General features: G+C 39.8%; 1 protein-coding gene and 1 non-coding gene across 17 annotated transcripts in view; both read right to left on the bottom strand.

Moving 5' to 3' along the window:
* Positions 1–16,679, bottom strand: part of MAP2 (microtubule associated protein 2) — a 285,330-nt gene that overhangs the window by 250,219 nt on the left and 18,432 nt on the right. The window lies entirely within an intron of this gene.
* Positions 5,234–5,340, bottom strand: LOC122426973. The gene has a single exon (XR_006265318.1). It is a non-coding gene; the product is annotated as a U6 spliceosomal RNA (small nuclear RNA).

Below are 16,679 nucleotides of genomic sequence, written 5' to 3' on the forward strand. Positions count from 1 at the left end.
GTGGACGGTAGCCTGCCAGACTCCTCTGTTCAAGGGATTGTCCAGGCAAGAATACTGGAGTGGGTTACCATTCTCTTCTCCAGGGAATCTTTCCGACTCAGAGATTGAACCCACGTCTCCTGCATTGCCGGAGAAGGCAGTGGCACCCCACTCCAGTACTCTTGCCTGGAAAATCCCAGGGACGGAGGAGGCTGGTAGGCTGCAGTCCATGGGGTCGCTAAGAGTCGGACACGACTGAGCGACTTCACTTTTACTTTTCACTTTCATGCACTGGAGAAGGAAATGGCAACCCACTCCAGTGTTCTTGCCTGGAGAATCCCAGGGACGGGGGAGCCTGGTGGGCTGCCGTCTATGGGGTCGCACAGAGTCGGACACGACTGAAGCGACTTAGCAGCAGCAGCAGCAGCTCCTGCATTGCCAGGCGGATTCTTTACCACTGAGCCATCAGCGAAGCCATTACATGCTACTACACATTACTGTGTTTTATTATAATATAAAATATTATAATTTAATGTTATTAAATGTATAAGATATTTAGCACTCAATGAATACACTGATGATTTTCTAACACATTAGTTTAGATGAATAAACTCCTGCCACAGATCATGAACAATATAAAATTCTTTTTCTCTGATTTTAGGATTGAGATTTTTCACTCACTATTGACTGAACTAATAGGATTAAAATCTGCTATTTTTTAAAAAATCTCCAGTGGAAGGGTGACTCTATCTAGTACCGTCTGTGTATGCTACTAATGCCCACAATGAAACAGTTACTCACATGAGAAACACTGTTTTTCCTGACATGACACTGCATATGAATAAATGGAGAACAGGGAGCCCCTGGTTGGAAAAATAATTTATTCTATAAAAATAATTCTAAATAAGAAATTTGGTTACTAAGAGAATGTATGGAATCTTTCTCTGCAAGACTTTCAGTGTAAGATGGGCACAAATATGTTTGGGATGACTTAGGCTTTACTCTTTTGGAAAACGAACATAATCAGTAACAGCCATAGGTATTTATATATAATCCTAACCTTCTTCAGCCATCTTAAATTGTTATGTTACATTGCTGTTTATCAAAGCTCTACATTTCAATTTTAGAATATTTTTATAGTGAATGTTCAGACTCATATTCTATTTCTTAAGGGAAAAAAATATCTTTTGACATATGAAATCTAACTAATTTAGAACTGAATGTGCCAAAAGTGCCAAACTAGAACTATCATTGCCAGTTTGTCATTAATTTCTTAAACAAAAGCATAAATACAAGATAGATAATGGCTGATTATGCATCATTAAAGCAGAGAATATCCGGGGGTTCAGATAGTTTACAAAAGAAATAACAACATCTCTACAATTATACTGTCATTCTGAGATGTAATAACAGAGCACAAAACACAAAAGACCATAAGGCACATTTTCACTCTGTCTAATATGTGTTTTTATATAAGCTCAGAATTCATTTTGGGGCTATTCTATCTTCAAAATATAGATGAGGAGGAGAAAACATGGATAAAGAAAATAACTGTAGGACTGGAACATAAGAATCATGAAGGAAAAAAAATCAAGGTTATGGCTAAATATTCTCAATTTCTTTTATAGTCAAAATGAAAATGGAGAGATGTGATTATTATTTATATATGTGAACGATCAACAATGTTTGTAGAGAGGATGGTGACCAACTACATGCACCCCCTTCGATTATCACACAAAATAATGCTGTAAGACTTCAGCAAAGGAGTTTAGGTAAGATGTTAAAAACATACCTTTCTACCTCCCTCCATGTTTCACCTTACATTGAGAACTGTTGACTGGTACTAAGGTGTGTCTACAGCCTAGAAACTGGAGGGATGGAGGCGCATTATGACAGATGGGACTGTGTATTGTAGGACCAAAAGTACTGCTATCAAAAATGTAAAAATTTGGATCAATCCTTTAATGCTTTTATTCTATTGCAACTGACAGTTTCATTCTGAAGATATACTTTGTCAGAAGACATGTTATTATCAAAGGCAGGAAGAATATAGGATGCCTAGGGACACGCCCCAGGATATCATAAAAGGGTACTAAAATACCACACGTTTTTTTTTTTTTTTTTCCTTAGGTGTGTGAGAAAATATAAAATGTATAAGGAGATCTTTAGATTAAAGGAACTCATCTATGCTCAAAAAGGGAGAGGACAGTTTTGGATAGAAAGCCTTTCTAGGAGAAGGACCTACCAGGAGATTAGATGAAAGCAGGTTTTATCTCCTTGAAGAAGCTGGGGAAACTAAATAGCTCCTAGAAATAGGTCTTTCTTATTTGCATATAGGTCAACCCTCCCCCTTCTCAGTCAGCTTCGAGAGATCACAGGTCTATCTCTAGAGGAGAAAACTACCTAGACTCTCAACCTCATAGGCTTTCCTACTCTTAACCTCAAAGACATGATCAGATTTACTCTGAAAGCTAGACTTGAAAAAAGACCTTTTTGGATTTCAAGATGTTCTTCTGGGCCCTTAATTATTACTACATCAACTTGGTGTTGCCTAAAATTTCATTTACAATCAATACAGTTTTTCTATATAAAATTAGAGAGAGAAAGTTGAAACGATAAATGTAAGGCTGAGGTATGCTTCTTTAAAGTTCATCAATTCTAAAATACTATCGTGGTCAAGTAACTAGGGTAACTTCTAATATCAGGCTCTTCTGAATGAGTAGAGAGAGAATCAGATTACAAAGGAAAACGCTGGCAGTGAAAGATAAAGTCCCTACTGAACCCCCCCCCCCACCCCCCGCCAAAGTAGTTTAGAATTGCAGAAGATTCTAAAAAGAAAAAAAAAAAAAAAAAGAGATGCTGCAAACAGAGCTATTCTTAGCCTCCTGCAGCTGTGCCTGCATACACCCAGCAGCAGATCTTCTTCAGATCTGTATTAAACACTCCAAACTTGTTTAGCATGGGTATCTGTCGTGGTCCAATCAGAAAAGTGGGATTTTGATGAGGGGATTCTTTAGAGGTGTTAACAAAACCAACAAGGGATGTTGCTGACTAGGAACTAGAAAAGTACAAAGCTATTTTCATCCCTGGGACATAGGAGCAAAGAGAAAGAACAGTATAACCAGACTACATAAAAGCTATAGCAAGGGATAGGGGCCTGCCCTATCCACCAGGGAGACACAGGCATTCTCAGCAGCAGAGGGAAGAGGGGAAGAGTGGATAAATACCTGACCTTTTTCTTCTCCCATCCATTCTTGCTTCCCTTATGCTGAACCCAAAAGAAGCCAGACAGCATGTTAAAAAGCAAAGCTATCACTTTGCCAACAAAGGTCCATGTAGTCAAAGCTATGGTTTTTCCGGTAGTCATGTAAGAATGTGAGAGTTGGACCATAAAGAAGGCTAAGCACTGAAGAATTAATGCTCTTGAATTGTGGTGCTGGAGAAGACTCTTGAGAGTCCCTACGATGGCAAGGAGATGAAACCATCAATCCTAAAGGAAATCAACCTTGAATATTCATTGGAAGGACTGAGGCTGAAGCTGAAGCTCCAATACTTTGGTCACCTGATGCAAAGAGCTGACTCACTGGAAAAGACCCTGATACTGGGAAAGACCGAAGGCCGAAGGAGAAGAGGGCAGTGGAGGATGAGATGATTACATGGCATCACTGATTCAATGTATGTGAATTTAAGCAAACTCCAGGAGATGGAGGAAGACAGAGGGGCTGACATGCTGCAGTTCATGGGGTTGCAAAGAGTCGGACGAAACTTAGTGACTAAAGAAGAGCAAGAAGTCAGAGAAAACATGAGCCTGGATGAAGCAGGTCCTGAGGGCTATACTCACTCCCCACCTTGACCCTCTCCCCGACTGCAACCAGGCAGGCAGAGTCAGGAGATGAGGAATAAATGATGAATCTTTTATAAAAAAAAAAAAACTCCTTTCCTCCCTAACATGGCCCAACTTCATTTTAAAGAGTCCTCAGAATCAAAGGGTATAAACAGCAGATTTGGTGAGTGAATATTAATAACTCGGTTGTTCAGATTCATATTATGTGGATTTGGATTACATCTCTTGGTTCACCAGTCCAAAGGATATTGTCTTACATTATCAGCCAGGGGAAATAAAAGGTAAAATTTGAACTTGCTAATAGCTTTGGAAAAAAAGAAAACTTTCATAAGAGAACTTAGAAATTCTAATAATTACATCTGACTACTTTAAGTGGTAGTTTAGTCACAAAGTCATGTCCAACTCTTACAACCCCATGACTGAAGCCTGCCAGGCTCCTCTTTTCCACTGAATTTTCCAGGCAAGAATACTGGAGTGGATTGCCATTTCCTTCTCCAGTATAGCAACCCACTCCAATATAGTACTACATAGATTGCAAGACAGTTCAAATAATTTTTTCATACTATATAACGTACTGCCCATTTTAAGGTAATTAAGGTAATTCCTATTAGATTTTGATTCTTTAGATTATTGTAATGAATCAAAAATTATCAAGAAATAAGGAATCCCAATTAGCTACAGTCCTTAATCAAATAGTTTTTGAACATTATTTACAGCTGCTTTCAGATGATACATAGGACACTGAAATGTAAGATAAGACCATCATGTCCTTTACAGACATTCTGATGGGTAGGTAAATAAATATACTTAAGCAAAGGCAAAGAGTAAAAAGTTTTAGATATTCAAGTACTAAGTGACACAGCAAAAATACATGGGCTCTATTGCAGTATAGAAAGTAAAAGTTCAGTTCAGTACAGTTCAGTTGCTCAGTTGTGTCTGACTCTTTGTGACCCCATGAATTGCAGCACACCAGGCCTCCCTGTCCATCACCAACTCCCAGAGTTTACCCAAACTCATGTCCATCGAGTTGGTGATGCCATCCAGCCATCTCATCCTCTGTCATCCCATTCTATCCCTGCCCCCAATCTTTCCCAGCATCAGGGTCTTTTCCAATGAGTCAACTCTTCGCATGAGGTGGCCAAGTATTGGAGTTTCAGCTTCAGCATCAGTCCTTCCAATGCACACCCAGGACTGATCTCCTTTAGGATGGACTGGTTGGATCTCCTTGCAGTCCAAGGGACTCTCAAGAATCTTCTCCACCACCACAGTTCAAAAGCATCAATTCTTCGGCGCTCAGCTTTCTTCACAGTCCAACTCTCACATCCATATATGACCACTGGAAACACCATAGCCTTGACTAGATGAACCTTTGTTGGCAAAGTAATGTCTCTGCTTTTTTTTTTTTTTTTTTTAAATATGGAACGCTTCACGAACCTGCGTGTCATCCTTGCGCAGGGGCCATGCTAATCTTCTCTGTATCGTTCCAATTTTAGTATATGTGCTGCCGAAGCGAGCACTGTCTCTGCTTTTTAATATGCTGTCTAGGTTGGTCATAACTTTCCTTCCAAGGAGTAAGCGTCTTTTAATTTCATGGCTGCAATCACCATCTGCAGTGATTTTGGAGCCCAAGAAAATAAAGTCTGTCACCATTTCCACTGTTTCCCCATCTATTTGCCCTGAAGTGATGGGACCAGATGCCATGATCTTAGTTTTCTGAATGCTGAGCTTTAAGCCAACTTTTTCACTCTCCTTTTTCACTTTCATCAAAAGGCTCTTTAGTTTCTCTTCACTTTCTGCCGTAAGGGTGGTGTCATCTGCATATCTGAGGTTATTGATATTTCTCCCGGCAATCTTGATTCCAGCTTGTGCTTCTTCCAGCCAAGTGTTTCTCATGATATACACTGCATATAAGTTAAATAAGCAGGGTGACAATATACAGCCTTGACGTACTCCTTTCCAGATTTGGAACCAGTCTGTTTTTCCATGTCCAGTTCTAACTGTTGCTTCCTGACCTGCATATAGGTTTCTCAAGAGGCAGGTGAGGTGGTCTGGTATTCCCATCTCCTTCAGAGTTTTCCACAGTTTATTGTGATCCACACAGTCAAAGGCTTTGGCATAGTCAATAAAGCAGAAATAGATGTTTTTCTGGAACTCTCTTGCTTTTTTGATGATCCAGCTGATGTTGGCAATTTGATCTCTGGTTCCTCTGCCTTTTCTAAAACCAGCTTGAACAACTGGAAGTTCACTGTTCACGTATTGCTGAGGCCTGGCTTGGAGAATTTTGAGCATTACCTTACTAGTGTGTGAGATGAGTGCAATTGTTAGAAACTCCATTTATATTTTTTTCTAAGAGGAAAAAATGAATTGTTATAAATATTTAGGTTGCCATTTCCTCCCCACAGTAGTAGATATAATGGTCCTCTGAGTTAAATTCACCCATTCCAGTCCATTTTTGTTTGCTGATTCCTAAAATGTCAATGGTCACTCTTGCCATCTCCTGTATGACCACCTCCAATTTGCCTTGATTCATGGACCTAACATTACAGCTTCCAATGCAAAATGGCTCTTCATGGCATCGGACTTTACTTCTAGCACCAGTCACATCCACAACTGAGTGTTGTTTTTGCTTTGACTCCATCTCTTCATTCTTTCCAGAGTTATTTCTCCACTGATCTCCAGTAGCATAATGGGCACCTACTGACCTGGGGAGTTCATCTTTCAGTGCCCTACCTTTTTGCCTTTTCATACTGTTCATGGGGTTTTTGTGGCAAGAATACTGAAGTGGCTTGCCATTCCCTTCTCCAGTGGACCACGTTTTGTCAGAACTCTCCACCATGACCCATTCATCTTGGGTTGCCCTACATGGCATGGCTCATAGTTTCATTGAGTTAGACAAGGCTGCAGTCCATGTGATCAGATTGGTTAGTTTTCTGTAATTGTGGTTCTCATTCTGTCTGCCCTGTGATGGAGAAGGATAAAAGGCTTATGGAATCTTCCTGATGGGAGAGACTGACTGTGGGGGAAACTGGGTCTTGTTCTGATGGGCAGGGACATGCTCAGTAAATCTTTAATCCAGTTTTCTGTTGGTGGGCGGGGCTGTGTTCCCTCCCTGTCGTTTGACCTGAGGCCAAACTATAGTGGAGGTAAGGAAGATAACGGAGATCTCCTTCAAAAGGTCCATGCGGGCACTGCTGCACTCACTGCCCCCAACCCTGCAGCCGGCCACTGCCAACCCACGCCTCTGCAGACCCACGCCTCCACCGGAGACTCCTGGACTCTCACGGGCAAGTCTGGGTCAGTCTCTTTGGGGTCACTGCTCCTCTCTCCTGGGTCCTGGTGTGCACAAGCTTTTGTTTGTGCCCTCCAAGAGTCTGTTTCCCCAGTCCTGTGTAAGTTTTTGTGGCTCTATGATGGGTTAATGGCAACCTCCCCCAAGAGGATTTATGCCATACCCAAGTATACTGCACCCAGAGCCCCTGACCCTGCAGCAGCCCACTGCTGACCTGTACCTCCACAGGAGACACTCAAACACAGCTCTGGCTCAGTCTCTGTGGGTTCTCTGGGTCCTGGTGCGCACAAGGTTTCTTTGAGCCCTCCGAGCATCTCTGGCGGGTATGGGGTTTGATTCCAAATGTGATTGTGCTCCTCCTACCATCTTGCAAGGGCTTCTCCTTTGCCCTTGGATGTGGGTTATCTTTTTCTGGTGGGATCCAACAGTCTCCTATCAATTGTTGTGAGTTGTAATTTTGGAGTTCTTGCAGGAGAAGATGAGTGCATGTCCTTCTACTTCACCATATTCTACGACTAGAATGGGTGAATTTAACTCAGATGAACATTATATCTACTATTGTGGGCAAGAATCCCTTAGAAGAAATGGAGTAACCATCACAGTCAACAAAAGAGTCTGAAATGCAGTACTTGGATGCAATCTCAAAAATGACAGAATGATCTCTGTTTGTTTCTAAGGCAAAATATTCAGTATCACAGTAAGCCAAGGCTATGCCCAACCAGTAATGCTGAAGAAGCTGAAGTTGAATGGTTCTATGAAGACCTACAAGACCTTCTAGAACTAACACCCAAAAAAGATGTCCTTTTTATTATAGGGAACTAGAATGCAAAAGTACAAAGTCAAGAGATACACAGCATAACAGGCAAATTTGACTTTGGAGTACAAAATGAAGCAGGTCAATGGCTAAAAGAATTCTGCCAAGAGAATGCACTGGTCATAGCAAACACACTCTTCCAACAACACAACAGAAGACTCACATGTAGAAGACTCTACACACGGACATCACCAGATGGTCAATACCGAAACCAGATTGATTATATCCTTTGCAGCAAAAGATGGAGAAGCTCCATACAGTCAGCAAAAAAAGACTGGGAGCTGGCAGTGGCTGCCATGCTCAGATCATGGCATGAATTTGGCTCATTACTGCCAAATTCAGGCTTAAAAAGAAGAAAGTAGGGAAAACCATAGACCATTCATGTATGACCTAATTCAAATCCCTTACAGATTCAGGGATTAGATCTGATAGACAGAGTGCCTGAAGAACTATGGACAAAGGTTCATGACATTGTACAGGAGGCAGTGATCAAGACCAGCCCCAAGAAAAACAAATGGAAAAAGGCAAAATGGTTGTCTGAGGAGGCCTTGCAAATAGCTGTGAAAAGAAGAGAAGCTAAAGGCAAAGGAGAAAACAAAAGATATACCTATTTGAATGCAGAGTTCCAAAGAATAGCAAGGAGACATAAAGTCTTCCTCAGTGATCAGTGCAAAGAAATAGAGGAAAACAATAGAATGGGAAACACTAGAGATCTCTTCAAGAAAATTAGAGATACCAAGGGAAATTTTCATGCAAAGATGGGCTCAATAAAGGACAGAAATGGTATGGACCTAACAGAAAAAGAAGATATTAAGAAGAGGTGGCAAGAATACACAGAAGAACTATACAAAAGAGATCTTCATGACCCAGATAACCACAATGGTGTGATCACTCACCTAGAGCCAGACATTACGGAATGCGAAGTCAAGTGGGCCTTAGGAAGCATCACTACGAACAAAGCTAGTGAAGGTGATGGAATTCAAGTTGAGCTATATCAAATCATAAAGATGATGCTGTTAAAGTGCTGCACTCAATATGCCAGCAAATTTGGAAAACTCAGCAGTGCCACAGGACTAGAAAAGATCTACTTTCATTCCAGTCCCAAAGAAAGGCAATGCCAAAGGATGCTCAAACTACCACACAATTGCACTCATCTCACACACTAGCAAAGTAATGCTCAAAATTCTCCAAGCCAGGCTTCAACAATACCTGAACTGTGAACTTTTGGATGTTCAAGCTGGATTTAGAAAAGGCAGAGGAACCAGAGATCAAATTGCCAACATCCATTGTTATATCATCAAAAAAGTAAGAGGGTTCCAGGAAAACATCTACTTCTGCTTTATTGACTATGCCAAAGCCTTTGACTGTGTGGATCACAACAAACTGTGGAAAATTCTGAAAGAGATGGGAATTCCAGAACACCTTACCTGCCTGCTGAGAAATCTACATGCAGGTCAAGAAGCAACAGTTAGAATGGGACGTGGAACAACAGACTGGTTCCAAATCTGGAAAGGAGTATGTCAAGGCTGTATATTGTCACCCTGCTTATTTAACTTATATGCAGAGTACATCATGAGAAATGCCAGGCTGGATGAAGCACAAGCTGGAATCAAGATTGCTGGGAGAAATATCAATAACCTCAGATACACAGATGACACCACCCTTACGGCAGAAAGTGAAGAGAAACTAAAGAGCCTTTTGATGAAAGTGAAAGAGGAGAGTGAAAAAGTTGGCTTAAAACTCAGCATTCAAAAAAGTAAGATCATGGCATCCGGTCCCATCACTTCATGGCAAATAGATGGGGAAACAATGGAAACAGTGACAGACTTTATTTTCTTGGGCTCCAAAATCACTGCAGATGGTGACTATAGCCATGAAATAAAAAGACACTTGCTCCTTGGAAGAAAAGCTATGACCAAACTAGACAGCATATTAAAAAGCAGAAACATACCAGTAAAGGTCCATCTAGTCAAATCTGTAGTTTTTCAGTCGTCATGTAAGGATGTGAGAGTTGGACTATGAAGAAAGCTGAGTGCCGAAGAACAGATGCTTTTGAACTGTGGTGGTGGAGAAGATTCTTGAGAGTCCCTTGGACAGCAGAGAGATCCAACCAGTCCATTCTAAAGGAAATTAGTCCTGAATATTCAAGGACTGATGCTGAAGCTGAAACTCCAATACTTTGGCCACCTGATGCGAAGAACTGACTCATTTGAAAAGACTCTGATGCTGGGAAAGGTTGAAGGCAGGAGGAGAAGGGGATGACAGAGGATGAGATGGTTGAATGGCATCATCAATTCTATGGACATGAGTTTGGGTAAGCCTGGTGTGCTGCAGTCCACAGGGTCACAAAGAGTCGGACACAACTCACCGACTGAACTGAACTGTCCTTGGCATTGCCACCTTCACCTGGTGGCATCTAACACATCAGATGTCACATGTTACCAAGACTAAAGCCTATACCAACCTGACAAGAAGTCACCAAAGAAATTAGAAACAAGATGATTATGTATAATATAGATTTATATCCAAATTCACTAATGATAAAATTTACTCATATTTGCCTTTGAGATGTTAATAAAGCTATTGTGATTTTCCCAAAAAAAGTTACTCTTTATTTCCTGCTTAATTCAGTCTTCTTTAATTTCTAACTTTATAATTATGTAACAGTTCAATCTATGGAATTTTTAAAAAATATCATAAAATCAATATGCATTAGGTTATATGCTCACTGCTGTTTTAGTATACGGTAAACTACCAAAATAGTTTGAGGTCACTGGTACAGACTATGAAAGTTGGAAAGCTTGATAGAAGAGGTGGGACTTGATATGAAAACACAGGTTTAGGTTACAGAGAGAAGGAAGGGCTTCCTTGAACATCGGGATTTCTTAACCTGTCCTTCTCAAAGCATTTCTGTAGTTCTGGGATAAGGGGCTCATGTGCTTATTCGTTCAGTCGTGTCCAACTCTTTGCGATCCCATGGACTGTAGCCTGCCAGGCTCCTCTGTCCATGGGGATTCTCCGGGCAAGAATACTGGAGTGAGTTGCCATGCCCTCTTCCACGTTTCAAAAAAAGTTTCAGTTTCAAATCTAGCATCCAGCATGCTAGTGCATGCTGGTGGTGGTGGTTTAGTTGCTAAGTCGTGGTGGTTTAGTTGCTAAGTCGTGTCCGACTCTTGCCATGGCCATGGATCCTGCAGGCTTTCTTACTCTATTGTTCCTTCCTTCATTTAAGAAAATCCATGTTATGCATCTACTATGATGCAGCCAATATGCCAGGTGATATACTGGCAAATAAGGCTCACGGCATTTATAACCTAAGAGTTGGTCCTCAGTTGCCTCTTTAGGCCAAGGTGCTGAACTTGGGTAGCTCCCTATCTAACCCCTATGAAAATCAGGCATTAAATCAAAGAGGACCTAATGGAAGTGGGTTCAAGGTTTATCATACTTAGTAGTAGGACTCTAATAATGACATTTTGAAGGTGCACTTCAGGTATGGCATCTTCATATTTTTCTAGTTCATAAACCACAGGCATAAGTACCAGTGGTATGCAGTGGCTACCGCATTTTCCAGAAAGAATCACGTAATGGGCTAAAAACTGATCCTTCAGAAGACTGAACACAAAGGGTGTCTTAGTCTACACAACAGGAAGGCCAGCGTTTGAGGTCCATGTGGAACTCAGGTCTGGGAGAAAAAGCCAGGCAGCTACTGTGGCATCTCACTGCATTCCTCCAGTCATTTAACTAGATATTAGCTCCAGAAAAGGAAAGAATATGTCGGCAGAAGCAAGCTACAGTTCTGCCAAAAGAAAATAACTGTTGGCTTTAAAGGACCTACACAGTCCTAAACTACCTAGAGTACCTAGACAGGTAAGATCTAAGAAAATATCTGCTCTCCAACTGACACTGTCAAACTTTTGAAGTCTTGGGAAATGAATACAGCTCTCTGTATTTGAATTTGGCATGGACGAATTAAATTTCAATAGGAGGCCAGGCTTTAAATTCTGCAGAATTTACTCCACTTAAATAAAATAGTAAAATGGTGTGAGGAAGCACTCTTTGACTCTAGTATTAGTTCCACAAAGAAGAAACTATTACCATGATCTGAGAAAAACCAGGTATATTTATTCAAATTTGGGTGGAGAGATAAGACAGCTAGACTCTCCTTCCCCTCCTGTCTATTTTAATAATATAATTTTAGATGATTTTGTTGTTACTATAAAATTGCTTTCCTTGGCTCATTCATGTCCAGATAGTCCTAGGTTAACTACAGACACACCAAAAAATTCCACCACTGTAAATTTACAGTGTGTTTCATTTTTGTTCATTAAATAGCCAACATTTTCAAAATAATTTTATGTACAAAGCTTTTTTTTAAAACTGAGATTGGTGATGGTGGCAGGGTGGGTAAGTATACCCAAGCTATACCTGGGATTTTTCTTTTTCAACAAAAAATATAAAATATACACTGTAACATTAAAGCTAAGTCAAAGGAGGGAAAAAAATCCCAGGAAGACCCTTGGATGCAACTACAATCAAACTGTTGACAAAAGGCCAATATAAATCTAAAGAACACCAGATATGGTCTGTCAGGACCACATTCAGCAGTCTATTAAAGTTTTCTTCACTTCTGTTTGTTAGTCAATGAATAGAACTGCAAGAAAGTATATGAAAACTGACACTTTTCTAAAATAATCTCACTTTTTCTAAAAGCATGTCAAGCTTACAACCACAGTATGGAATTAAACTGAGCCATTATAAATTACCTACCCCCTCAAATCCAAATAATTTTTAGCATTTGCTTGTGTGGCATCTTGCAGATGCATCTCATGATGAAAAACTAATTCTGTTATGGCATTCTGTAATAGGCAGGAAACAAAGATACTTAGTTTATGATTGTGAAAAAAAAAACACGTGCCTTTTTGTTCATTTAGTTTATGGTATGTTTTATGGTCTATAGGCAAAAAGAAAGGAAATGCTTTGTTTTCTGGTTGAGTTTATACCCACATTTTACTAAAACATGCTGCCTAATACCTCAAAGCAAAATTGCTATTATGAGTAATTTTCTTGGAAGATGTGGGTGTCTGAAAGGTTTGCCAATGCTTCTGATTATCATTCCCAAGTTTAGTTCTGTTGATAGAACATGATTTTCTTGATCATCTGTTATAAGCCATCATAGTTTAGATGTCACATAAAAATGACATCTTACTCTCAAAGCAAACTATCTATGGGCCCAGTAGGATCTTATGTTCTGAGTGATGTTTGCTTTTCCATAAGAAACAAGAGTACTAACTTTTCTCTTGGCTCCACCCCTATTTTTGGCTACATGTTTTAAATGTGTTGTAATTTTTCTGCCGAAAAACCAGTGTCACATAGCTTTAGGGTTTTAAGAAAACAGGAACACTGAAACCACACTTGTCAATCTCTGAACAATGATTATGATGTAGGTTTTACTTTCATGTATGTTCACTATCACTCTTGGCAAAGCAGAAATTTACATTGTGCATCCCACAGTGTTTTTTTTTTTTCTTTTAATGTAAACAGAAAACCCTCTCTAGCAAGCAAAAAGACAATGATATTAGTTGTCCTTATTGCCCACTAGAAGTGCTAGAATAGGACTGTGCTTTATTAGTGATTTCTGAAATTTCTTAAAGAGGGAACCATGTTTTTAAATTTTTATTCGTTTCTTAATTCATGAAAAATTGACCTGCAATTTTGTGTTGGGTTTCTGCCGTACAACAACTTGAATCAGTCATAACTACACACACACACACACACACACACACACACACACACACACACACACACACACACACACACACACACACACACACACACACACACACACACACACACACCCCATCTCTTCCTTCCTGAGCCTCCCTCCCCTGCCCCCACCCAACCCCTCTAGCTCATCACAGGGCCACCAGTCTGGGCTCCATCATTTTTTAAGTGTATCTAACCAAATACTTTACTAGCATGTGAGATGAGTGCAACTGTGTGGTAGTTTGAGCATTCTTTGGCACTGCCTTTCTTTGGGATTGGAATGAAAACTGACCTTTTCCAGTCCTGTGGCCACTTCATGGCAAATAGATGGGGAAACAATGGAAACAGTGGCTGACTTTATTTTTCTGGGCTCCAAAATCACTGCAGATGGTGACTGCAGCCATGAAATTAAAAGACACTCCTTGGAAGGAAAGTTATGACCAATCTATACAGCATATTGAAAAGCAGAGACATTAGTCAATAAAGGTCCATCTAGTCAAGGATAGGGTCTTTCCAGTGGTCATGTATGGATGTGAGAGTCGAACTATACAGAAAGTTGAATGCCGAAGAATTGATGCTTTTGGACTGTGGTGTTGGAGAAGACTCTTGAGAGTCCCTTGGACTGCAAGGAGATCCAACCAGTCCATCCTGAAGGAGATCAGTCCTGGGTGTTCATTGGAAGGACTGGTGCTGAAGCTGAAACTCCAATACACTGGCCACCTGATGTGAAGAGTTGATTCACTTGAAAAGATCCTGATGCTGGGAAAGACTGAGGGCAGGAGGAGAAGAGGACGACAGAGAATGAGATGGCTGGATGACATCACCGACTCAATGGACATGGGTTTGGGTGAACTCCGGGAGTTGGTGATGGACAGGGAGGCCTGGTGTGCTGCAATTCGTGGGGTCACAAAGAGTCAGATACGACTGAGTGACTGAACTGAACTGAACCAAATTCTATGTGATTAGTATCTGAATACTAGAATATTTCTCTTAGATTATAACTCTAAAACTGAATCATACAGAAATATGCCATATCCTTCTTGGAAATTTACTGATTATAGAATCAGACACAAGCAAGGCTGCATGCAAACTAAAATGACAAACCACGTCTTCTTCAGAGTAATGCTGGTAATCCATCCAGCATCATAGTTTCTTCTTCTTCTTCTTTTTTTTTTACATTTTCGCCATGCTGAGTGGACTGTGGGATCTTAGTTCCCCAACCAGGGATCAAACCTATACCCACTGTGATGGAGGCAGGAAGTTTTAAGCACTTAACCACTGGATCACCAGAGGAGCCCCCACAGTTCCTTGATTTATGATTTTAAAAATGTAACAACCAAATATTTTTTGAAGTGTGGCATTTCATAAAATGTTTTAGAATTTTTAAATGCACTATTTAAATTATTTATTATTTATTTATTATTTAAATGCACTATTTAAATAAAATTTAAATAAAATGATGACTACAATAAGGCTGCTTAATAAATACGTTGTTTCAATTAAAAAAAATAAATAAATAAAATTTAAAAATTTAATGCAGAAACCTAGTGTTTTTCACATTTCTTCAATGGATATTTAAATAGCAAACTAGTCTCAATCTCAAAGACAACTCAGTTTGAAAATATTCATTATAGTTAAATTCCAGGTTAAATAAATAACTCACATACCCCTGGAGAAGTCAGTGTAATGTAATATAAATTATACTCTAATTTTTATTTTCCCTCTAACAAACTACTTACAAGTAATTTTATTAAGCTGCAACCAAAAATTTACCAAAGATTTCAATTCAGAGTAGCAACCCAATTCAAGTTCAAATTTTAGACCAATAGCTCTGTCTCCTTATACATAATACTGACTGGCTGGATTTAACTGGAATGTATACTTACACTTGACAATGCAATGCAGGTGTAATTCAAGTCTTTTAATTATAATATACTAATTAGTATTCATATGTTCACTGTATATTATTTAGGCATAAATTATTAATTTTCTTACTGAGATTAAATAACATAATTAATCCTACGGCAAAAACAAATATTGAATGCTAAAGTCATACAGATTTCTATTCTAGTCCCCAAGAAAAGTAAAAGTTGGAGGTCCTAATTTCCATCACTGATTTGAGACAAATACGCCAAACTTCCAATCAGTTTGTTGGTTTCAATGGTTAATCTTCTTGGTAAATCACTGCTTACCACTAAATTAAGTTAACCTAAACAAAATAATCTTGGGCTCCAAAATCACTCTGGATGGTGACTGCAGCCATGAAATTAAAAGACACTTGCTCCTTGGAAGAAAACCTAGGACAAACCTAGACAGCATATTAAAAAGTAGAGACATCACTTTTGCCAATAAAAGTCCATATAGTCAAAGCTATGCTTTTTCCAGTAGTCATGTATGGATATGAGAGCTGGACCATAAAGAAGGCTAAGTGCTGAAGAACTGATGCTTTTGAATTGTGGTGCTGGAGAAAACTCTTTTAAGTCCCTTGAGCTGCAAGGAGATCAAACCAAGGACTGATGCTGAAGCTCCAATACTTTGGCCACCTGATGCAAAAAGCTGACTCACTGGAAAAGACCCTGATGTTGGTTATTGAGGGCAGGAGGAGAAGAGGGCGACAGAGAACGAGATGATTGGATGGCATCACCGACTCAAAGGACATGAGTTTGAGCAAACTCCAGGAGATAGTAAAGGACAGGGAAGCCTGGCATGTGTAGTCCATGGGGCCACAAAGAGTTGGACGTGACTGGGCAACTGAGCAACAACAAAGCGAAACAATATAGACTTCAAGCATACTAGTATCCTTGTTCACCTTATGAAATGCTAATATCATTGCCACTTAGGTTCTCCATCACAGTGAACTTTCATAAGAACCCACTAAGAAAGCAATAATCTAAGGTAAAGAAGCCTTTATTTTACTCAGATTTGGGTGTCAACATGAAGTAACTGCTCTTTGAGTGGATGGAGAAGAGATTAAGAGCATAAATTAAGAA

Source organism: Cervus canadensis, chromosome 24 (genome assembly GCF_019320065.1).
Source record: "Cervus canadensis isolate Bull #8, Minnesota chromosome 24, ASM1932006v1, whole genome shotgun sequence".
In the NCBI taxonomy this organism is placed as follows: domain Eukaryota; kingdom Metazoa; phylum Chordata; class Mammalia; order Artiodactyla; family Cervidae; genus Cervus; species Cervus canadensis.